The sequence below is a fragment of the Sphaerodactylus townsendi genome, linkage group LG01, assembly GCF_021028975.2.
Source record: "Sphaerodactylus townsendi isolate TG3544 linkage group LG01, MPM_Stown_v2.3, whole genome shotgun sequence".
Classification (NCBI taxonomy): domain Eukaryota; kingdom Metazoa; phylum Chordata; class Lepidosauria; order Squamata; family Sphaerodactylidae; genus Sphaerodactylus; species Sphaerodactylus townsendi.
The window spans coordinates 10,234,125-10,257,818 of NC_059425.1; the positions used below are offsets into that span (position 1 = coordinate 10,234,125).

The window sequence follows — 23,694 nt, forward strand, 5'->3', positions numbered from 1 at the left end:
CACCAATTTGGCTTATTTGCTGAAAGGACCACTTGAGGGACGTTCATTTTGACCAATCAACCTGCACCTCAGGATCAGTTCGGGCTGCTCATTGGCGGAGAATATTCCATAAGGGCGGGCGTATTATTTTGCAGGAGAGGAGTAGTGCCCGCCTTCTAAGAATCCTTTTAGCCAATACGCGAGAAGCAAAATCATCAAAGGGAAACGAATTGAGAGAAGGAACTATAGAGTGGCAGGGGTTTTCCCGAATTAGAAGCGCAAGAGTTCGATTGACAGTTGTGATACCCAATTGAAATCACATAATATACTCAGAGGCTCCGCCCCAGCCCAGCCTCTGTGGGAAGTTCATTTATGAGACCGGTGGCTTCAGCAAATGGACACCTGCGGCAGTGTCCAACCAGCCAATGGGGTTAGGGAACAGCCTCTCTCGTCATTTCAGCCAATTGAAATGCCAAGATGGGTGAACGGCCGAGTGACATTGCCGTTGACCAATGGGCAGAAGAAATGACCTGTGATTGTGTCAGGTCTCGGAACCTTAAGCCAATAAACGGACTCTGAAGTAGTGATCAGTAGTGATGAGGCATGGAAGCACCACAGTTACATTGAACTGGGAACGCATCTCAATCACATAGGTAGCATCCCCCTGACAGATTGACAACTCTCATAGCCAACCAGCATTGGGTGAGGGCGGCTTCTCGGCTACTTTCGCTCCTCAGACCCAGCCTCAAAGTGGCGTCCAATGATGGGTGGACGAGGCTGGCCGACCTGTTGAGTGGCGAGTGAGCCGACCAATCAGAACGCTGTAGGCGACTAGAAAACCTCACTCCTCCCCCTTCTCTAGCCTTTAAGGCACCAAAGGAGGAGGGGCACGTCTCTTCAGCGACCGAATCCTCCAGCCAATGGGAAACGGAGCTACATTTGAGCGATAGGCTCACAGCCCAATGGCGCGCCGGAAAAGCCGGGGTCGCGCTTAGATTGGCAAGCGGCAGGGCCAATCGGAGAACGAAGCCCGGGACGGGGAGAAGCAGGAAGCGGCCGAGGAGGCGGAGGCCCCTGCAGTCTGGAGAGGGGCCTTGGGGTTGAGGCACCGAAGGACCGGTCGCCCCCGCCCGCCTGGGACCCGCCGGCGACGAGAGACGGACCGGAGCTACAGGTAGTGGGAGGGGCCTCCTCGTGACCTGCCCCCAAGGCCCCCCGCGGCTGCCAATCACGGGTGGGGGAGGGGCTTGCGGGGGGGGGGTAACATTCACCCCCCCCAGAGCCTCAAAAGCCCCCCCCAGTTGCGCTCGGTGAGGGGGAGGGGCAGAGTGTATAAGGGGGAGGTTGGAAAAATTGACCCCCCCCCAAGTGGTGTTGATTGAGGGGGGGCCAAGCAGGTAGTTCACATTTGGGGCGACTGTGGTATCCCCCCCCCCAAAAAAACAAGCGAGATAAGTGAGCCTTCGTAACATCCCCCCCCCCATAGAAAACACAGGAAAAGGAAACGACCTGTGGGTTGGACCCATTGAAGAAATTGGGGGGGGGGGAATTGATGGGGTGATTGATGGGGATGGCCTCTGAAATGGGGGGGGGGCAATGATCTGTTCCTCCTCCCCAATCCAAAAATCATGGGCTTTGGGTGGGAGGGGGCCTCGCTCTTACAACTAGGTGCCCCCCCCCCACTTACAATTAGGTGGGGGGCCCCACCTAAAACTGGGAGTCTAGGAAGAGGGAGGGGCTACTGCCAGCCAGGGGGGGCTTCTTTTCTCCCCCCCTTTCCAAAATGGCAGGGAGCCAGGGGTGTGCCTCGCCTTGCCCCCCCCCCCCTCCCCTGCATCTGTGTAAGGGAAGGAGGGTCAATTTGGGGAGCGAGAGCCCCCCCCCCCATGGGAGAAAGAGGAGGAAGCCCCCTCCCCAGGTTTTTGAGAATGGGGGGTGGGGGGTGGATGGCTGTGAATCTTCAGTGCTTTTGCTGTGTTGTTCTCCAACCCCCCCCCCCCCGCACACATACATACCATCTGCCCCCAAAGCATGCTGGGAGAGTGAAGGGGGAATGGCCTCTGCCGGTTGTCCAGCCTCACTTTCAAGAGAGCTGTTTTGCAGGAGCCACTCCGAGGATGCCGCCCGGATGATGCTTTCCTGGGAGTCAGCCCCACTGGATAACATGGCACTTGCTTCCAAGTAGACCAGGTCAGGGATGCTCTGTGACGTTCCAGTTTGGGGGTGGTGGGGTTACCTGGGATTTCTGAGCATACCTGGGGGGCAATTTCAGGAGCCTGGGGAAACCCAAATGATGCTTTCCTGGGAGTAAGCCACACTGGATAACATGGTACTTGTTTCCAAGTAGACCAGGTCTGTGACGTTCCAGTTTGGTGGTGATGGGATTACCTGGGACTTCTGAGCATACCTGGGGGGCAATTTCAGGAGCCTGGGAAAACAAGTCCCAAATGATTCTTTCCTGGGAGTAAGCCACACTGGATAACATGGCACTTGCTTCCAAGTAGACCAGGTCAGGGCTGCTCTGTGACGTTCCAGTTTGGGGGTGGTGGGATTACCTGGGACTTCTGCGCATACCTGGGGGGCAATTTCAGTAGCTCGGGGAAAATCCAAGTCCCAAAGGATGCTTTCCTGGGAGTCAGCCACACTGGATAACATGGCACTTGCTTCCAAGTAGACCAGGTTGGAATTGCCCCAGGACTTTCCAGTTTGGTGGTGCAAATACTTGGGGGGAGGGGGGGTTACCTGGGACTTCTGTGCATTCCCAGGGAGCAATTTCAGTAGCTTCGGGAAACCGAGGCACGGGCGTGCGTTGGGGAACTTCCCTGCTTTTTGGTGGAACGTGATGTGAGTGTGTTCCTTAAAAATATTTAATTTGCCTCCTTTTCCTCCTCACAACAACCCTTTGAAGTAGGCTAGGCTGTGTCATCTGTGTTAAGAGAAGGGGGGTCAATTTGGGGGGGCAGGAGTCACCCAAATTGGAGGAAGAGTGGGAGGAAGCCCCCTACCCACATTTTTGAGAATGGTGGGTGGGGGGGGGTGGCTGTGAATCTTCAGTGCAAATAATTTTGGCAGTCTTCGTGTTTGCAGTCGTTTATGTCCGTATGTCCCACGTTTCTCCTCTGATGGGGACTCCAAGTGGCTTTGGAATGTCTCCTCCCCCTCCTCCGTTTTCTCACAACAGCCCTGCGAGGAGGCAAAGTAGGCTGAGCATTTGCCTGGCCCAGAGTTGCCCGAGCAAACTTCAGTGGCAGGGTGGGGTTTCGAACCTGGCCCTGGTCTGGCATTCTAATAAACAGCCTGCGTGCATTTCAATGTCAGGGTTCCCCATCCTCCAAAATTTCTGCATGGGAATTGGGAACTTTCCCTTGGGAGGAGATTAATATACATGTAACACCAGGAAGTCGCTACAAACTCAACCCAACTTTGAAGAATTATGTCTCATGTCCGTTTCCTCCCCACCCCCCCCCAATTAAAATTATTTGTGGGAAGTTGCCATATTTGGGAGGTAGCAATTAATTGTCCTAGTGCCCTGGTGGTGAACCTTTGGCACTCAAGATGTTATGGACTACAATTCCCATCAGCCCCTGCCAGCATGGTCAATTGCCCATGCTGGCAGGGGCTGATGGGAATTGTAGTCCACAACATCTGGAGTGCCAAAGGTTCGCCACCACGGCCCTAGTGCTCGTGAAGGTAAAGGAAATGGATCGACTCCTTTGCAGTCCTCTGTTTATCCTAGGATACTGAAATAGCTTGATTTTTCCCCAACCAAAAGATGTTTCTGCCTCTTTGGGGAAGGAGGAGCCGTTCTCTTGGGTCCAGTATTGGTCTTGTCGAGACTAGTCATCTGTGCTGGGTGGCAGATAGAGTCTCATGACTGCACATTCTTCTAGCTGCCCTAGATCTGTGAGCAATTCCAAAACCACGGCTGTGCTAGCTGGATCCTGTTGGTCAAAGTGTGCTTGGCAGAGGAACGAAGCGAGTCCTCTTTCCCCATAGAATCATAGAGTTAGAAGATACCAGAAGGGCCATCCAGTCCAACCCCCTGGCATGCAGAAACACACAGTCAAAGCACTCATGACAGATGGCCCATCCAGCCTCCGTTTAAAAACCTCCGGAGGACGAGACTCCACCACCCTCTGAGACAGCCCATTCCACTGTTGAACAGCCATTTCCCCGTCAGGAAATTCTTCCTAATGTTTAGGTGGAACCTCTGTTCCTGTATCTTGAATTCCTTCCTTCCTTCCTTCCTTCCTTCCTTCCTTCCTTCCTTCCTTCCTTCCTTCCTTCCTTCCTTCCTTCCTTCCTTCCTTCCTTCCTTCCTTCCTTCCTTCCTTCCTTCCTTCCTTCCTCCCTCCCTCCCTCCCTCCCTCCCTCCCTCCCTTCCTCCCTCCCTCCTCCCTCCCTCCCTCCCCCCCCCTTCCTTCCTCCCTCCCTCCCTCCCTCCCTCCCTTCCTCCCTCCCCATCCCTCCTCCCTCCCTCCCTCCCTCCCCCCCTCCCTCCCTCCCTCCCTCCCTTCCTTCCTTCCTTCCTTCCTTCCTTCCTTCCTTCCTTCCTTCCTTCCTTCCTTCCTTCCTTCCTTCCTTCCTTCCTTCCTTCCTTCCTTCCTTCCTTCCTTCCTTCCTTCCTTCCTTCCTTCCTTCCTTCCTTCCTTCCTTCCTTCCTTCCTTCCTTCCTTCCTGTCCTAGTCTGAACAGCAGCGGAAAACAAGCTTGCTCCCTCTTCAACATGTCATCCCTTCAAATGTTTAAACATGACTATTATGACCCCCCCTTAACCTTCTCTTCTCCAGACTAAACATCTCCAGCTCCCTAAATTGCTCCTCGTAGCGTAGGGCACGGAATCCAAGACTTTTTACCATTACATGGTGGGTAATAACCTCTGCATCTAGATCAGGGGTCTGCAACCTGTGGCTCTCCAGATGTTCATGGACTGCAGTTCCCATCAGCCCCTGCCACCATGGCCAACGTATATTCAAATACATACATCCTATTTGTCTTTACAGTTTTCAAAATAGAAGCCCAATCCCATGTACACTTACATAATTACATAATTCATGTAAGGTCATTCGTGCATTCCAATTTATTATTGGTTGAAGTATTGCTCCTCCTCCCCTTCTTCTTAAGCCACTGGGACTAAATGGAACCTCCACGTTCAAAGGCAGTCAACCTGGCAACGCCTAGGGCAGTGGTGGCCAACCTATGCCCCCCCAGATGTTCATGGTTCATGTCTTATAAATGACAGCAATTGGCCATGGTGGCAGGGGCTGATGGGAATTGTAGTCCATGAACATCTGGAGAGCCACAGGTTGCAGACCCCTGATCTAGAGGAACCTTGCCTCAAGGGGAACGTTGGCTTGATCCTTCGTACTGGCCTTTCTGCTTTCAGTGATTTAGTCAGAAACGTGGACCATCAGTTGTATTGTTTCTCACCAGCAACTGCAGGTGGTACAGTCCCTGCAAAGGTTCACCCTTAGACCCTGCTGCCAGCGTGTCCTGGCTTTTAGAATTTGGCTTGGGGGGCCGAGGCGGATTTTCGAGACCCCTCATGTTGTTCCCCTGTATAGCGTCAGCATTTGGGCTGGTCTGCAGTTTCGAGATCAGCTCCCATTTCGAGCCCCATGGTCTCTCTTTTATTTGCATGCGATGTTTTCCCCCAGCTCGGCTCTGCCCCGGCGCCTGTGCAGAAGTTAGCAGATGGTTGAGACTTAATTCTGTTAAAGACGCTGGAATCTAATCGCTTGCCAGACTATGCCGTGGCAGCCACGGGGCAGCTGTGGTTGGAATCTCTCGCTGTTTTGGGGGGCTTCTGTGTCAAGGTTTGTGGCATCTGAGTGTTGTGTTCTGACCACTGGAAGGTGGCGCTTACTTCTGTGACATTCAGAGATACCCGAGTTCAAAACTGTGCCCGTCTGATATCCCTTCATTTGTGGAGATGCAGCAGGGATAGTTGCCACGTGCTCGGGGAGCAGCAATGGCGTAGGAGGTTAAGAGCTCGTGTATCTAATCTGGAGGAACCGGGTTTGATTCCCCGCTCTGCCGCCTGAGCTGTGGAGGCTTCTCTGGGGAATTCAGATTAGCCTGTGCACTCCCACACACGCCAGCTGGGTGACCTTGGGCTAGTCAAAGCTTCTCGGAGCTCTCTCAGCCCCACCTACCTCACAGGGTGTTTGTTGTGAGGGGGGAAGGGCAAGGAGATTGTAAGCCCCTTTGAGTCTCCTGCAGGAGAGAAAGGGGGGATATAAATCCAAACTCCTCCTCCTCCTCCTCCTCCTCTTCTTCTTCTTCTTCTTCTTCTTCTTCTTCTTCTTCTTCTTCTTCCTCCATTTGTCCACCAGTATTTTTATTTGTTTGTTTGTTTGTAACTTGCCTTTCTCTCCAGTGCAGAGACCTAAAGCAGTTCTCGTTCCCTTCTCCATTTATATCCACAACTACCATGTGAGGTTGGTTAATCTGAGGGTGTGTGACTAGGCCAAGGAAGCAAACTTCCATGGCAGAGCGGGGATTCGTACTTGGTTTTCTCAGCTCCTAGTCCTATAATCTCGCCATTACAGCTTGCTGCCTCTGCGGAGACGGCCGGCCTCCGTTTGAATTTGTAAACAACCTTTGAAAACCGCCCCAGACTGTCTTACAATCTGTGGATGTTGCGCTCGGCACGGTCTTCCAAGTAAGCTGCCAGAAGTGGAGCCGGCCCTAAAGAAAAATCAGTTCCTGCTTTTACAAACATTTTCCTGGTTGGTTGCCTTGAAGTGACTATTCAGCGTGGTGTGGTGGTGAAGAGCAGGTGTGGTCTAATCTGGAGAACTGGGTTTGATTCCCCACTCCTCCAGCTGAGTGGAAGAGGCTTATCTGGGGAACCAGATGTGTTTCCACACTCCCACATTCCTGCTGGGTGACCTTGGGCTGGTCACAGTTCTCTCAGGACCCTCTCAGCCCCACCTGCCTCACCAGGTGTCTGTTGTGGGGGGAGGAAGGGAAAGGAGCTTATAAGCCACCTTGTGTCTCCTTAAATCCAAACTCATCATCTTCTTTCTTGCTTCTGTTGCGCAGGAGAGGTGTGTTGCTTGGGAAACCCCTCCCCCCCCCAAGCCTATCTGTTGTCTGGGTCACTGTTTTATCCCACCCAGACTGTTTGGAGACAAGACTGTGTAGCTGACCTCCATTTTGTCCTCACAGCAGCTTTTCAGAGTGCGAACAACTGGTCCCTGATTTATTTGCTTGCCTTTCTCCCTGAGACACAAAGCGGATCGCACGGCATGAGGCTCTGCTCTCAAACAGCACGAGATGGCCAACGAACAGTGCAGCGGGACTTGGATTACCAGAAGATGAGTTTGGATTTATACCCCATCTTTCTCTCCTGTAAGGAGTCTGAAGGTGGCTTACAAACTCTTTTCCCTTCCTCTCCCCACAACAGGCACCTTGTGAGGTCAGTGGGGCTGAGAGAGGTCTGAATGAACTGGGACTGGCCCAAGGTCACTCAGCAGGCTTCATGTGTAGGAGCGGGGAAACAAACCTGGTTCAGCAGATAAGAGTCCCCCACTCATGTGCAGGAGTGGAGAATCAAACCTGGTTCTCCAGATTAGAGTCCACTGCTCTTAACCACTACACCACGCTGGCACAATGTTCTCCGAGAGATCAGTGAGTGACTCAAGGTCACTCAGCAGGCTTCATGTGTAAGAGCGGGAAAACAAACCTGGTTCAGCAGATAAGAGTCCCCCACTCATGTGCAGAATCAAACCTGGTCCTCCAGATTAGAGTCCACTGCTCTTAACCACTACACCACGCTGGCACACTGTTCTCAGAGAGATCAGTGAGTAAGGTCACTCAGCAGGCTTCATGTGTAGGAGCGGGAAAACAAACCTGGTTCAGCAGATAAGAGTCCCCCACTGATGTGCAGGAGTGGAGAATCAAACCTGGTTCTCCAGATTAGAGTCCACTGCTCTTAACCACTGCTCCACGCTGGCACACTGTTCTCAGAGAGATCTGTGAGTGACTCAAGGTCATTCAGCAGGCTTCATGTGCTGGAGTGTGGAAACAAACCCAGTTCTCTAGATTTGAGTCCATCGCTCTTAACCACTACCCCATGCTGGCTCTTTCTGAATTTTGAAAGAATGCCCAAAAATGTCAGATGTGTTATCATAATCCCCCCACACACACACACACAAAATGAATTGCAAATATAGAACACAATGCAGTCAGGACCGGCCCGCACAGGCAACAACAGCGTCACAGGTTGCAATCCTGCTTCTTGTATAAAACTGCCCTCCTAGATCTTTTATAACAGTGATAGCGAACCTTTTCGAGACTGAGTGCCCAAATTGAAACCCAAAACCCGTTTATTTATCGCAAAGTGCCAACACGGCAATTTAACCTGAATGCTGAGGTTTTAGTTTAGGACAAACGGTTGGCTCCGAGGCGTGCGTTACTCAGGAGAAAGCTCGGTGGTAGTCGGTGGCTTTGCTTTGAAGCAACCGTGTGACTCTTCCAACGGGTGAATCACGACCCTAGGAGGGTTTACTCAGAAGCAAGCCCCATTGCCAGCAACCGAGCTTACTTCCAAGTAAAGGATCGCGCTTAAGTTCTTCGCATGAAAATCAGTGGGGTTTAACAGTGCTTAACAGGGTTACCTACACTGCTTCCCCAAAACTAGGTCTTAGGTGTGTGTGGGGGTGGGGGCAACTCTGTTTGCACGTGCCCACAGAGAGGACTCTGAGTGCCACCTCTGGCACCCGTACCATAAGTTCGCCACCACTGTTTTATAACTTCCCAGGTGGGTAAGGTTTGAACCCAGGTCTCCCCACTCCTAGTCCAGCCAGCGCCCCATGTGGTCCCTCCCTTGCGAGCATAGGGTTAGCTCCAGGGGGGGGGGCACAGGCTGGATTTTGCTGCGAGTTGGAAGCTGGCGGGAGCGGCAGGAGGGCTGGCCTAGCCAGAGAGGAGGATGAGCGAATGCCGGCACGTCCGGCTCTGTGTTGATTTACTTTTAAAATCTGCTTCTGACCTGTCTTTTAACTGTGACGCTTCCCCGATGTTTACGAAATAATAATTGCAGGCGATGCAGCCGCGTCAGCGAGGGTGAGTGAAGAACTCGCCTTCCTTTAAAAGTTGGAGAGTGTTTGGTGCTGGTCCCTGACTAATTTTGGAGGGGACCCATGACGGGGAAGGAGCTCTCCCCAGTAACCGCTTGGGGTGTGTGAACATAAGAACATAAGACCATAAGAACAAGCCAGCTGGATCAGACCAGAGTCCATCTAGTCCAGCTCTCTGCTACTCGCAGTGGCCCACCAGGTGCCTTTGGGAGCTCACCTGCAGGAGGTGAACGCAATGGCCTTCTGCGGCTGTTGCTCCCGATCACCTGGTCTGTTAAGGCCTTTGCAACCTCAGATCAAGGAGGATCAAGATTGGTAGCCTTAGATCGGCTTCTCCCCCATAAATCTGTCCAAGCCCCTTTATAAAGCTATCCAGGTGAGTGGCCATCACCACCTCCTGTGGCAGCATATTCCAAACACCAATCCCACGTTGCGTGAAGAAGTGTTTCCTTTTATTAGTCCTAATTCTTCCCCCCAGCATTTTCAATGAATGCCCCCTGATTCTAGTATCGTGAGAAAGAGAGAAAAATTTCTCTCTGTCAACATTTTCTACCCCATGCATAATTGTATATACTTCAATCCTATCCCTCCTCAGACGTCTCCTCTCCAAACTAAAGAGTCTCAAACGCTGCAGCCTCTCCTCTTAGAGAAGGTGCTCCAGTCCCTCAATCATCCTCGTTGCCCTTCTCGGCACTTTTTCTATCTCCTCAATATCCTTTTTGAGATGCGGCAACCAGAACTGAACACAGGACTCCCAAGTGCGGTCGCACCACGGCTTTATATAAGGGCATGACAATCTTTGCCGTGTGTGTTGAATGGCCCATAATGGAGGCCTCTCTAGAAGATCTTAACTCTTATTAAGGCTGGAGATAAGAGGTTCTAAAAGAAAATATCTAGTGCGTTGAGTGACTGAAACTCTGCGCTGCAAAGGTCTGAAGGGCTGTTGTGGAGTCCATATGAAGTCCATAGGTGCAGGTGGTATTGTGGAGTCTATAGGTGCAGGTGGTGGTCTTCTCAACAGACCCCAGAATCTGACTCAAGGGCTGAGCTTTCGTCCGTTGGGTGCAATTCCCACCCTTGATCTTGTCTGGGGTGGCGAAGAGAGGGAAAGGTGGGGAAACTATAAAGCAGGAGAAAGGCACCGCTGCTAGCATTTTGCACACTGGTGTAGTGGTTAAGGGCAGGTGGATTCCAATCTGGAGAACCAGGTTTGATTCCCTATGACTCCACCTGAGTGGCAGAGGCTTATCTGGTGAACCAGATGTGTTTCCGTTCTCCTGCATTCTCTCAGAACTCTCTCAGCCCCCACTATTTCACAAGGTGTCTGTTGTGGGGAGAGGAAGGAACTTGTAAGCCCTTTTGCAGCAGTGGCGTAGTGGCTAAGAGCAGCAGTGGCGTAGTGGTTCAGAGCAGGTGCACTCTGATCTGAACCAGGTTTGATTCCCAGCTTTGCCGCTTGAGTTGTGGAGGCTTATCTGGGGAATTCAGATTAGCCTGTGCACTCCCACACATGCCAGCTGGGTGACCTTGGGCTAGTCACAGCTTCTCGGAGCTCTCTCAGCCCCCCCCCCCACCTCACAGGGTGTTTGTTGTGAGGGGGGAAGGGCAAGGTGATTGTAAGCCCCTTTGAGTCTCCTACAGGAGAGAAAGGGGGGATATAAGTCCAAAACTCTTCTTCTTTGTTGTTGCACACTGTATTCCTCCTCTGTTGTTATGTGTTCCAATCTGTGTCATCAAGATCACCTGCCCTGGTGCCTGGGGTCTCTCTTGATAGGACTGTTGTATTGCTGTTGCTAAATGGGGTGCTTTAAAGGGTGTTGCGAGCAAAGGCAGCTGTCGCCTGCCCCAAGGAGCTTACAAGCAACATTTCTATAAGAAGAAGAGTTTGGATTTATATCCCCCTTTCTCCCCTGCAAGGAGACTCAAAGGGGCTTACAATCTCCTTTTCCTTCCCCCGCCCCCAACAACAAACACCCTGTGAGGTGGGTGGGGCTGAGAGAGCTCCAAAGAACTGTGACTAGCCCGAAGTCACCCAGCTGGCATGTGTGGGAGCACGCAAGCTAATCTGGTTCACCAGATAAGCCTCCACAGCCCAAGTGGCAGAGTGGGGAGTCATATCCAGTTCTCCAGATTAGAATGCACCTGCTCTTAACCGCTATGTCAGGAGGAGGAGGGGGTGGGTGGTCTAGAAATGTAATAAATAATAATAACAATAAAAGAGGAAGACCTGCATGGCCCAGATTGGCAAGGCAGCAGCCGGCTCCAGTGGGACTTTGTTCTCTGTGGGTATCTCACTTAAACTGGGCCGTTGCCTGCAAAGCAGTTTGCTCAGGGGAAAGGGCAGATGCTACAAGAGTGCCACGTGCCACGTGGCAGCTCCTTGCCAGCATCGCAGCTACATCAGGCCGGAGAATGCCTTAGTTGTTTACTTCATTTGTATCCTGCCTGTCTTCCCAGTGGGGGACCAAAAGCAGCTCACAGTTTTCTCCTCCGTTTTGCCCTCACAACGACCCTGCGTGGTAGACTGGGCGGAGAGTGGGCGACAGGATCAGGTCACCTGGTCTCTGGTTCAACCCCAGGGCTGCTGGGAAGGCCGAAAAGACCCTGAAGAGCTGGAGCCAGGCTGAGGGGCCTCCAGGAACGAGGGAGGGTGGGTAATTCTGGCTGGGGAAATCCCTGGGGGTTTTGGGGTGGACTGGGCAGGGAAGGGTTTGGGGAGGGGTCTCAGCCAGCTGTAACACCTTAGAGCAGGGGTCTGCAACCTGTGGCTCTCCAGATGTTCATGGACTACAATTCCCATCAGCCAATTGGCCATGCTAGCAGGGTCTGATGGGATTTGTAGTCGATAAACATCTAGAGAGCCGCAGGTTGCAGACCCCTGCCTTAGAGTCTTGCCTGACCTCCAAAAGAGGGCAATGTGGTATAGTGGTTAAGAGCAGGTGGAATCTAACCTGGAGAACCCTCCCCCCACTCCTCCACTTGAGTGGCAGAGGCTTATCTGGTGAACCAGATGTGTTTCTCCACTCCTCCGCGTGAAGCCTACTGGGTGACCTTGGGCTAGTCACAGTCCTCTCTGAACTCTCTCAGCCCCACCTTCCTCACAAGGTGTTTGTTGTGGGGAGAGGAAGGGAAAGGAGCTGGTAAACCACCTTTGAGTCTCCTTACAGGAGAGAAAGGCAGGGTATAATCTCCTCCTCCTCCTCTTTTCCAGGAGAACTGATCTCGGTTGTCTGCAGATAAATTGTAATCTGGTTGATGTCCAGATTGGCAGCCTCGGGGGAAGGCAGCTTTCTGTGCCTCTGGAACCGGCGGGGGGTTGTGGTTTTTGTTTTTTTGTGTGGTAGTTTCCAGTTTTCACCTGTGAAGCAGGAGGGCCCAAATCCGAGCGGGCCCTGGCACAATCTTGCGCTCTGCCCTGTGCCTGGTTCTCGGTGCGGGGCAATTTGAGAGGTGCCGTGAGACGTTTGTGCCCTACGAGCCAGCGTGGTGTCGTGGTCAAGAGCAGGTGCACTCCAATCTGGAGAACTGGGTTTGATTCCCGGCTCTGTCACTTGAGCTGTGGAGGTTTATCTGGTGAACCAGATTAGCTTGTGCACTCCAACACACGCCAGCTGGGTGACCTTGGGCTAGTCACAGTTCTTTGGAGCTCTCTCAGCCCCACCTATCTCACAGGGTGTTTGTTGTTGGGGGTGGGGGGAAGGGAAAGGAGATTGTCAGCCCCTTTGAGTCTCCTTGCAGGGGAGAAGGGGCAAGTTTGCACCCCTTCGCACTGCAGTTTGGACTGTCACGTGGGCTCCTGGTGACATCTGCGGAGTAGCTTCCGGTCAGGCCGAGCAAGTCATGAGCGGTGGCAGGCAGAAGCCCCCGGAGGCCGAGCTGTCTTATTAATACATTGCTGTCCTGGCTTTCCTCTTGGGGCGAAGCAACTTGAAATAAGACTTCAAAACGCCCTCGGCTAGAACCAAAAATAAAGCAGCCAGCCCCAAAGATTTCCTCCCTTCCCCACCCCTTAAAAGATGCCTGCCGATTTAGCAGCTCCAGAAGATCTTTAAGGATCCTTTCACTTCTCTGTGGAGCCCGTTCCACGATCAGAAAAGACCTGGGTTCTGGTCCATGCCAGACGGGCCAACCTAAGTAGCGGAACAGCCAACAAGATGGCTGCTTGCCAACCATGGTTGGTACACAGGGACATCTGGAAGAAGACGTCCCTTCAAAGATGTGGTCCTGTCTCCTGGAGGGCTTGAAAGCCGGCGTGATACAGTGGTTAAGAGAGGTGGACTTTAATCCAGCGAATGTGGTTTGATTCCCTACTCCTCATAGAATCATAGAGTTGGAAGGGCCATCAAGTCCAATCCACCTGCCATGCAGGAACACACGATCAAAGCACTCCTGACAGATGGCCATCCAACCTCTCTTTAAAAACCTCCAAAGAAGGAGACTCCACCACTCTCCAAGGTAGTGCATTCCACTGTCCAACGGCTCTGACTGTCAGAAGAAGAAGAAGAAGAGTTTGGATTTCTATCCCCCCTTTCTCTCCTGCAGGAGACTCAAAGGGGCTTACAATCGCCTTGCCCTTCCCCCCTCACAACTTACACCCTGTGAGGTAGGTGGGGCTGAGAGAGCTCCTAGAAGCTGTGACTAGCCCAAGGTCACCCAGCTGGCATGTGTGGGAGTGCACAGGCTAATCTGAATTCCCCAGAGAAGCCTCCACAACTCAGGTGGCAGAGCTGGGAATCAAACCCGGTTCCTCCAGATTAGATACACGAGCTCTTAACCTCCTACGCCACTGCTGCTCCTTCCTAATGTTTAGATTAGATTAAATATTTAATTTATATACCGCCCTCCCCGGAAGGGCTCAGAACAGTGCACAACATAATAAGTAACAATAATATAATAACACAATCGGACTAAACGTAAGAACAAATCCAGTACAATAGCCCCACAATAATCAATAATCCAGTAAATACTTAATGAATCAGTATCAGGTTAACAAACTAATAACAGATCAAGGCACTTACAACAGCATCAGCAGAACATTTCATAGCAACAAACACATAATAATCTAACAATAGCATGACAGTCTCAACAACAATAGTACAATAGCCATGTCAATAACATAATAATATCACAACAGCCATTCCCAACCTAAATCTACAATAAACATCATTGCATAGCAATATCATAGGCCAGTGGTGGCGAACCTTTGGCACTCCAGATGTTATGGACTACAATTCCCATCAGCCCCTGCCAGCATGGCCAATTGGCAGGGGCTGGTGGGAATTGTAGTCCACAACATCTGGATTGCCAAAGGTTCGCCACCATGGTCATAGGCCGTCACAAAACGAACAACATTCTATTTAACCTGATATAAAGAAAGAAAAAGCAGATGGCAGCTTCCTATTAATTTTACAACCCCAAAACCACCTAAGCTACAACATCCTACCTAGGTTTAGGTAGAATCTCTGTTCCTTCACTTTGAACCCATGACTCCTGGTCCTAGCCTCTGGAGCAGCAGAAAACAAACTTTGCTCCCTCACCAACATAACATCCCTTCAGCAATCTAAACATGGCTATCATGTCACCTCTTCACCTTCTCTCCACTGAACTAAACATCCCCAGCTCCCTAAGTCTCCCCTTGCAAGGCATGCATTCCAGACCTTTGACCGATTTGGTTGCGCTCCTCTGGACCCATTCCAGCTTGTCAATATCCTTCTTGAATTGAAGTGCCCAGAATTGTACACAATATTCCAGGTGAGGTCTAACCAATTCAGAATACAGAGGTACAATTACATCCCTCCACCTAGACCAGTGGTTCTCAACCTGTGGGTCGCGACCCCTTTGGGGGTTGAACTACCCTTTCGCAGGGGTCGCGTAAGACTCTCTGCATCAGTGTTCTCCATCTGTAAAATGGATAAATGTTAGGATTGGGGTCACCACAGCATGAGGAACTGTATTAAAGGGTTGCGGCATCAGGAAGGTTGAGAACCACTGATCTAGACACTAGACTCCTATTGATACAGCCCGGAATCGCATTGGCTTTCTTGGCTGCCGCATCACACTGCTGACTCATGTTCGGTTTGTGGTCTGCTAAGACTCCCAGATCCCTTTCGCATGTAGTGTTATCAATTGTGGTGGACTCTAATCCAGAGAATTGGGTTTGTTTCCCCACTCTTCCACATGAAGCCTGCTGGGTGACCTTGGGCCAGTCCTTTCAGGACTCTCAGCCTCACCTGCCTCACAAGGTGTCTGTTGAGGGGAGAGGAAGGGAAAAAGCTTGTAAGCTGCCTTGAGACGCCTTAGAGCCGTGGTGGCGAACCTTTGGCACTCCAGATGTTATGGACTACAATTCCCATGGCCAATTGGCCATGCTGGCAGGGGCTGATGGGAATTGTAGTCCATAACATCTGGAGTGCCAAAGGTTCGTCACCACTGCAAGAAAGGTGGGGTAGAAAGCCAAACTCTCCTTCTTGAGAACAAGTTTCCAATCTCTGCCAGGAGAGGTTTTTTCCCCAATGTCCACCCCCCCCCCCTTTAAAAAAACACCCTGGAAGGAATGGAGGCTCATTGTTAATTGCAATACCCTAAACACAACGGATAGATTTCCTCCCTCCAGGCTGGCATTGTCATGCAGTAACCCCACAATGCAACACTTAAGTTTTCAATCCTCGAAGGGGAAATTCTGGGTCAGGAGGAGGCGTGCCCTTGGGCCTTTCAGTGGGACGATTTCCTCGTAGCCGCAGCTTTCTATTTAAATTCAAATGCCCCCACCAGGTAGCCCCTGGGTAGCCACAGGTCCCGGCTGAAAACAAGGACGTCCCTCTGGATGCCAGGGAAGTTCCGCTTCTCTGGCTGTAATTTGGCGTTGATTTGGTGTGACGCGGCACCCAGGAAAGCCGAAAGGGCTGTTGGACAGTGGAACGCGCTGCCTCAGAGTGCGGTGGAGGTGTTTAAAGAGAGGCTGGACGGCCATCTGTCAGGAGTGCTTTGATTGTGTCTTCCTGCATTGCAGGGGGCTGGACTTGATGGCCCTTGGGAGTCTCTTCCAACTCTTATTATTCTAAGTCAGTGGTGGCGAACCTGTGGCACGGGTGCCAGAGGTGGCACTCCAGAGTGCTTTCTGTGGGCATCGTGCAAACAGAGCCCTCCCCCCCCCACACACACACATCTAGGCTGGCCTGGGGCCACTGGAAGCTTGGATTATTAGCGCATTAAACCTAAGACCTAGTTTTGGGGAAGTAGTGTAGGTAACCCTGTTAAGCACTGTTAAACCCCACTGATTTTTCAAGTGCAAAGAACTTCAAAGCTGCGATCCTTTACCTGGGAGTAAGCTCAGTTGCTGGCAATGGGGCTTGCTTTTGAGTAAAACCTCCTAGGGTCATGATTCTCCCATTGGAAGAGTTGCACAGTTGCTTCAAAGCAAAGCCACCGACTACCACCAAGCTTACTCCCGAGTAATGCACGCCTCGGAGCCAACCGTTTTTTCTGAACTAAAACCTCAGCATTCAGGTTAAATGGCCGTGTTGGCACTTGGCGATAAATAAGTGGGTTTGGGGTTGCAATTTGGGCACTCGGTCTCGAAAAGGTTCGCCACCACTGTTCTAAGTTGTATAGAGCATCCTTCTGGGCAGCAATATGGAAGTGTAGACCTGTCACTTTACCGGTACTACTTCCTGATCAAGGAATTTGGGGGTATTCAGTCCATAGAAGAGGACACTAAGGAAGGACATGATTGCTCTCTTGAAGTATTCGAGGAGCTGTCATTTTGCGGTTTGCAGGGAGCTGTTCCCATTGGCAGCGGAGGACAGGACTGGCAACAACGGGTACAAATTATGGGGAGAACAATTCCGACTGGATATTAGAAGAAGAACAGTTGGATTTATTCCCCCCCCCCCCCTTCTGTCCTGTAAGGAAACTCAAAGGGGCTTACAAACTCCTTGCCCTTCAATGTATTGTCGAAGGCTTTCACGGCCGGATTCAGCTGGTTCTGGTGGGTTTTCCGGGCTGCGTGGCCGTGGTCTGGTGGATTTTGTTCCTAACGTTTCGCCTGCATCTGTGGCCGGCATCTTCAGAGGTGTATCACAGAGAAACAATTTCACAGTGTGAAACAGCCTTTTCTCTGTGATACCCCTCTGAAGCATTTTTTTTTGCCAGCCACAGGATGCAGGCTTAAACGTTAGGAACAAAATCCACCAGACCACGGCCACACAGCCCGGAAAACCCACCAGAATCCTTGCCCTTCCCCTCTCACGACAGACACTTTGTGAGGTGGGGCTGAGAGAGTTCTGAGAGAACTGTGGTCATCCTGTAGGAGTGCGCGGAAACACGTCTTGTTCACCAGATAAGTCTTCCACTCGGGTGGAGGAGCGGGGAATCGAACCTGGTCCCCCAGATTAGAATCCACCTGCTCTTAACCACTACCCCACGCTGGCTTCCAATCAGAATGCGAAGATCTCTGCAAGTGGGCTTGTGCTGTGAGCCTCATATGTCGGGCGAGGGGTTCGGGAGCCTCCCCCTGTGATAATGCCAGCCCCTGAGCCATATTGAAGCACAGGGCAGATATTTGGAAGTTTCTTCCTGGATCTGCCCCCCTCCTGTTTAAATGGACAGAGCAGTTCTTGGTTTGCCGCTGGTGACCCCTGAGCCAAAATGCTCACCTTGGGTTGGGTGTGCCAACCCTGCAAGCAAGATGTGAGTGTGGGCATTAGGAGGGGTCCTTACACCCACCCCGCCCCGATCTCACAGTGTCCTCCTCTGGTGGCTAGTCAGTGCCTTGGAGAGGGCTACCAACCTCCTTGTGGGACCCAGCATGGTTGAAGAAGAAGAGTTTGGATTTATATCCCCCCCCCCTTTCTCTCCTGCAGGAGACTCAAGCAAGGCTTTTACAATCTCCCTTTGCCTCTTCCCCACTCTGGCCACCGTAAAACACCCCTGTGTAGGTAGGTGGGGCTGAGAGAGCTCCAAAAGAACTGTGACTTAGCCTCCAAGGGCTCACCCAGCTGGCGGTGTGGGAGTGTACAGGCTAATCTGAATTCTGGTGATAAGTACTCCCCACAGCTCAGGCGGCAGAGCTGGGAATCAAACCCAGTTCCTCCAGATTAGATACACGAGCTCTTAACCTCCTGCGCCACTCTAATCTGGAGAACCAGGTTCGATTCCCCCACCCCCTCCACGTGAGTGGTGCACTCTTATCTGGTGAACTGGATTTGCTTCCCCCGCTCCTACATTTCTGCCGGGTAGTCTCGGGTCGGTTCCAGTTCTCTCCGGACCCTCTCAGCCTCACCTGCCTCACAAGGTGTCTGTTGTGGGGAGGGGAAGGGAAGGCGATAGTGAGCCACTTTGAGATGCCTTAAAGATAGAAACAGCGGGGTAAAAAACCCAACTCTTCTTCCGGCGCTCTCCAGGAATTACGGTTCCTCTCCAGGCGGCGTTGGAGGGGGCGCTCACCCCCAAACCCCTGATATTCTCCCTCCTTTCGTGAAACTCTAACCTCCGCAGGTTACGCCCCACAAACCTCCCGAATTCCCCAACCCACAGTGGGCAGCCCTCGTTTTGGGAGTGGATCCCGCCGTTTCCTTCCCCGCCCTCGCGAATCCTTTTCGCGAGGTGGCTTGGCAGGGCTGTGCCGAATCTCGAGCCCTCGCTGGCAGATGGCAAAAGCTGAGCTGCCGCCTGCTAATTGGGGGGGGGGGGCAGGCAGGCGATTGGAGGCAGAGACGAGAGTTGCCAGGGCGGGGGCTGGACTCCCATGGGGCGACGGGGGGGGGGGATTGGGTGTTGTTTTCCACCCCTTCCCTCGCAGCTGTCCCCCTTGAGACCTGACCTCATGAGATCATGCCGGGAAGGTGAGGATGCTTCCTTTGCCTCCGAGCAGCAGCTGGTTCCAGGCGCTTCCCCTATGTTCAGCCACTTCACACCCCCCCCCTTCCTTTGATTTCCCCGCCCACTTAGGCCTTTGCTCTCCAGGATCTGACATTGTCAGGTGAGTTCTGTGTTCGAGAGGCGCTCGGCCTTCCCGCCATCCTCTTTGCTTGCCTCAAGCACTGGGGATACCTCATGACCCTTTGGGGCTAAGAAAGAAAAGATTAAAATGCAGCTGTCTGGTACAAATAAACATCTAACGCGCTCTGTTGCCGAGTTTGCCTGGATATCTAGTAAAATCAGGAAGGCCCCACACTGCTCCAGCTAATTTTTATTTATTATTAGCTGGACATTCTGTTCATTCATTTGTGCTTATGTCTTGAATTTTCCGATGCCCGTTAGCTGCATTTTATTATCTGTTTTAATTTGTATTTTGTAATCTCTGCAATTTTTGTGATTTTGAATCTTTTGTACCTTGCTGGTCAATGACCGTAAATAAATCGTTGATTGATTCCAGTGGTGGCAAACCTTTTTGAGACCGAGGGCCCAAACCGCAATCCAAAACCCACTTTTTTATCGCAAAGTGCCAACATGGCAATTTAACCTGAATACTGAGGTTTTCATTTAGAAAAAAACGGTTGGCTCCGAGGCGTGCGTTACTCAGGAGTAAGCTCGGTGGTAGTTGGCGGCTTTGCTTTGAAGCAACCGTGCAACTCTTGCAACGGGGGAATCACGACCCTAGGAGGGTTTACTCAGAAGCAAGCCCCATTGCCAGCAACCGAGCTTACTCCCAGGTAAAGGATCGCGCTTTAGTTCTTCACTTGAAAATCAGTGGGTGCTTCACAGGGTTACCTGCTCTGCTTCCCCAAAACTAGGTCTTAGATTTCATGCTAATAATCGAGACCAGCTGCCCAGGCCAGCCTAGATGGGGGGGGGGGGGATCTGTTTGCTCGTGCCCACAGAGAGGGCTCTGAGCGCCACCTCTGGCGCCCGTGCCATAGGTTCGCCACCACTGATTTATTCACTGGGGATAACATCCCCCTCTCTCCTGGTGACTCTTTTCCTCGCTTCTTCTTTCGCTGTTCCCCTCCCGCCCAGTATTTTTTGCCCTGCAAACCCTCGCCTCCTTGGAAACTTGGCTTCCTCCTGCCTTGTTGGCAGTGTTACGTAGCAGTTAGAGTCCCGGTCTAGAACCCGGGAGGCCCAGGTTTAAATCCCTTCTCTGCCATGGAAGCTGGGTGACCTTGGACACCTGCGCTCAGCCTGGCCTTCCTTGCAATGTTGTTGAGAGGAAGAGATGGAGGAGAGGCGATCAGTGTGAGCTGCGTTGGATCCCCGCGAGGAGAGAGGCAGGGGATGAGGGAAGTAAATAAAACGAAAGCAAATACATTTTACCAAACATCTTTATTAGTGCTGAAGCTTAGCGCCCTGATGCTAAACTGCCACTCCCTCCAGTGTGGTGTGGTGGTTAAGAGCAGGTGGATTCTCATCTGGAGAACCGGGTTTGATTCCCCACTCCTCCACCTGAGTGGCAGAGGCTTATCTGGTGAACCGGATGTGTTTCATCACTCCTACATTCCTTCTGGGTGACCTTGGGCTAGTCACAGTTCTCTCTGAACTCTCTCAGCTCCACCTACCTGACAAGGTGTCTGTTATGGGGAGAGGAAGGGAAAGGAGCTTGTAGGCCACCTTGAGACTCCTTATAGGAGAGAAAGGGAGGGGGGGTATAAATCCAAACTCTTCTTCTTCTATATCCACCTGTGCCTTTTGTCCTGAGGTAGGTAGCATCGTCCTACAGCCTCTTTGTGTGAATCCTGAACCATACAGGAGGCCAGTGAAGGCTGCCAGTCCTTTCTGTCCTGCCCGGCTGGGCTGTTGTGCTTTTTTCCCAGTAGCTGTGTGGTGGAATTTCAACAGGAGCAGCTTTTCCCAATTTAAAACAGGTTTCTCCCTGTTGCTTTCTTTTCCTGTCCCCGTGGGAGAAGGGGAAGGGGAAGCCAGAAGCCGGCATCTCTTTCGGCAGTGAGGGATTTTCTTTCAGGTGGGTTGGAGCCTCGACAGGGGGTCTTGGTGGCTGAGGAGCGGCCTCTTCCCTGTGCCTTTTGAGATACAGAAATTCACCGGGTGAAGCTTTTCCGGACTCCAGCCCCGGGAAGAGCTTCACACCTGAGGCATCTGGTTCAAAAGCAGCAGTGGGGCATTAGGAGGTTAGAGATGCACCGTGGTTTGCATCCTAATCTGGGAAAGGAATTCAAGTTTTGATTCCCAGCTCTGCCGCCTGAGCTGTGGAGGCTTATCTGGGGAATTCAGAGTAGCCTGTGCACTCACACACACGCCAGCTGGGTGACCTTGGGCTAGTCACAGCTTCTCTGAGCTCTCTCAGCCCCACCCACCTCACAGGGTGTTTGTTGTGAGGGGGGAAGGGCAAGGAGACTGTCACCCCCTATGAGTCTCCTGCAGGAGAGAAAGGGGAAATATAAATCCAAACTCCTCCTCCTCCTCCTCCTCCTCTTCTTCTTCTTCTTCTTCTTCTTCTTCTTCTTCTTCTTCTTCAAAAGGAGACCCCTGATGAAGAGAGAGGCGCCAGGTCTTACCTTCTAGCTCCGTGGTGGCGAACCTTTGGCACTCCAGATGTTATGGACTACAATTCCCATCAGCCCCTGCCAGCATGGCCAAGTGGCATTGTAGTCCATAACATCTGGAGTGCCAAAAGTTCGCCACCACTGTTCTAGCTCTTGGCCTGGGAGAGCAGAAAGTGTAGCCGGTGGGTGCCGTTTCTCCAGCGTGTCCCCCCCACACACTCACCCGCCACCGTTCTCAGAAGCTAATCCGCCTGCGTCACCTCACCGTTGGCAACGCAGCCGGTCTGGTTGGTCAGAGTGGCAGCTGTGCCTTAGGGATGACGAGGCCAGGGAGAGGGCATCCTTCCAAATGCCTGCTTCCTCTGGAGAGCAAAATATATGGGTGTGTGTGTGCGTGGAGTTGCTTCTTGGAAGGTCAGGAAGGGGACCGGAAACGCCATCTTCCCTCCCCTTTCTCTTCAAAACAGCAAGCATTGAGAAGGCCTTAAAGTCGGAGCAGAGCAGCCGCAATCAACAGCGGCAAAACCCAGCCAAGAAGAAGAAGAAGAAGAGTTTGGATTTATACCCCACCTTTCTCTCCTGTAAGGGGACTCAAGGTGGCTTCCAAGCCTCTGCCACTCAGGTGGAGGAGTGGGGAATCGAACCCGGTTCTCCAGTTTAGAATCCACTTGCTCTTAACCGCTACACCACGCGATCTCTCCATGCTTCATACGTTTGGGGGGTGATTGAGTTCTGTTTGTTCGAGGGGGCGCTTGTCTTGGAAGCTGTAACGTTCAAAGGTGTTTTCCCTTGTCGGGCGAGGGGCTTGAACTCCCATGCTATCGACGTCAAGGGAAGCCCTTCTGCCCAGCCCCTGGCAGAGCGCGTGCCGAAATGTTTTTGAGACTGGGGGGCGTGCAGCTGGCTCGCCCGTGGATTAAAGTGGATCAGGCCGGCAGCCAGACATCTTTTCCGGGTTTATGCAAAGGGGACAGAGGGGGAGGAGGGGAAAAAGCTGGTCTGCTGGCCCTTTGGATGGGGTCTGCCTGGGAGCCTTGGTTCTTGAACGCTTATACCCTGGATCTCTTAAGACAGTGATGGCGAACCTTTTCGAGACCAAGTGCCCAAATTGCAACCCAAAACCCACTTATTTATCGCAAAGTTCCAACACGGCAATTTAACCTGAATACTGAGGTTTTAGTTTAGAAAAAACGGTTGACTCAGAGGCGTGCGTTACTCGGGAGTAAGCTTGGTGGTAGTCAGTGGCTTTGCTTTCTTTGAAGCAAACTATGAAACTCTCTTCCAATGGGAGAATCAATGCACTCTAGGAGGGTTTTTTACTCTAGAAGCAAGCCCTATTGGTTGTGCATCTGAGCTCTTCACTCCCAAGTAAAGCGATCGCGCTTAAAGTTCTTCTTCTTCACACAAAAAACTAGTAGCCTTTAACAGGGTTGCCTACACTGCTTCCCCAAAACTAGGTCTTCAGTTTAGAAGAAGAAGAAGAAGAGTTTGGATTTATAGCCCCCCTTTCTCTTCTGCAGGAGACTCAAAGGGGCTGACAATCTCCTTGCCCTTCCCCCCTCACAACAAACACCCTGTGAGGTAGGTGGGGCTGAGAGAGCTCTGAGAAGCTGTGACTAGCCCAAGGTCACCCAGCTGGCGTGTGTGGGAGTGCACAGGCTAATCTGAATTTCCCAGATGAGCCTCCACAGCTCAGGCGGCAGTGCTGGGAATCAAACCCGGTTCCTCCAGATTAGATACACGAGCTCTTAATCTCCTACCACTGCTTAACCACTGCTGCTCCCGAGAAGGTTAAGAGGTGACCAGACAGTCATGTTTAGATATTTGAAGGGAGGCCATGTGGGTGAGGGAGCAAGCTTGTTTCCTGCAGCTCCAGAGGCTGGGACCAGTAGTCATGGGTTCAAGCTGAAGGAAAAGAGATTCCACCTAAACATCAGGAAGAACTTTCTGATCGTCAGGGTTTTACAGTGGAATTCGCACTACCTCCGAGTGTGGTGGAGTCTCCTTCTTTGGAGGTTTTGAAAGGGAGGCTGGATGGCCGTCTTCTGTCAGGAGTGCCTTGATTGTGTGTTCCTGCATGGCAGGGGGTTGGACTTGATGGCCCTTCTGGTCTCTTCCAACTCTATGATTCTGTATATTAAAAACAACAGTGAAGACACAGAATTAGAAGGTAGGGTCACTGAGATGAA

At 51.9% G+C, this 23,694-nt stretch overlaps 1 protein-coding gene across 1 annotated transcript in view; it reads left to right on the top strand.

The window, feature by feature from the left end:
- Positions 1 to 1,005: 1,005 nt before the first annotated feature.
- ZNF687 (zinc finger protein 687) overlaps positions 1,006 to 23,694 on the top strand; it is a 45,893-nt gene continuing 23,204 nt past the window's right edge. The window contains exon 1 of the mRNA XM_048503731.1: positions 1,006 to 1,153. The gene's annotated coding sequence lies outside the window, so the exon portion shown is untranslated. The remainder of the gene's footprint in view (positions 1,154 to 23,694) is intronic.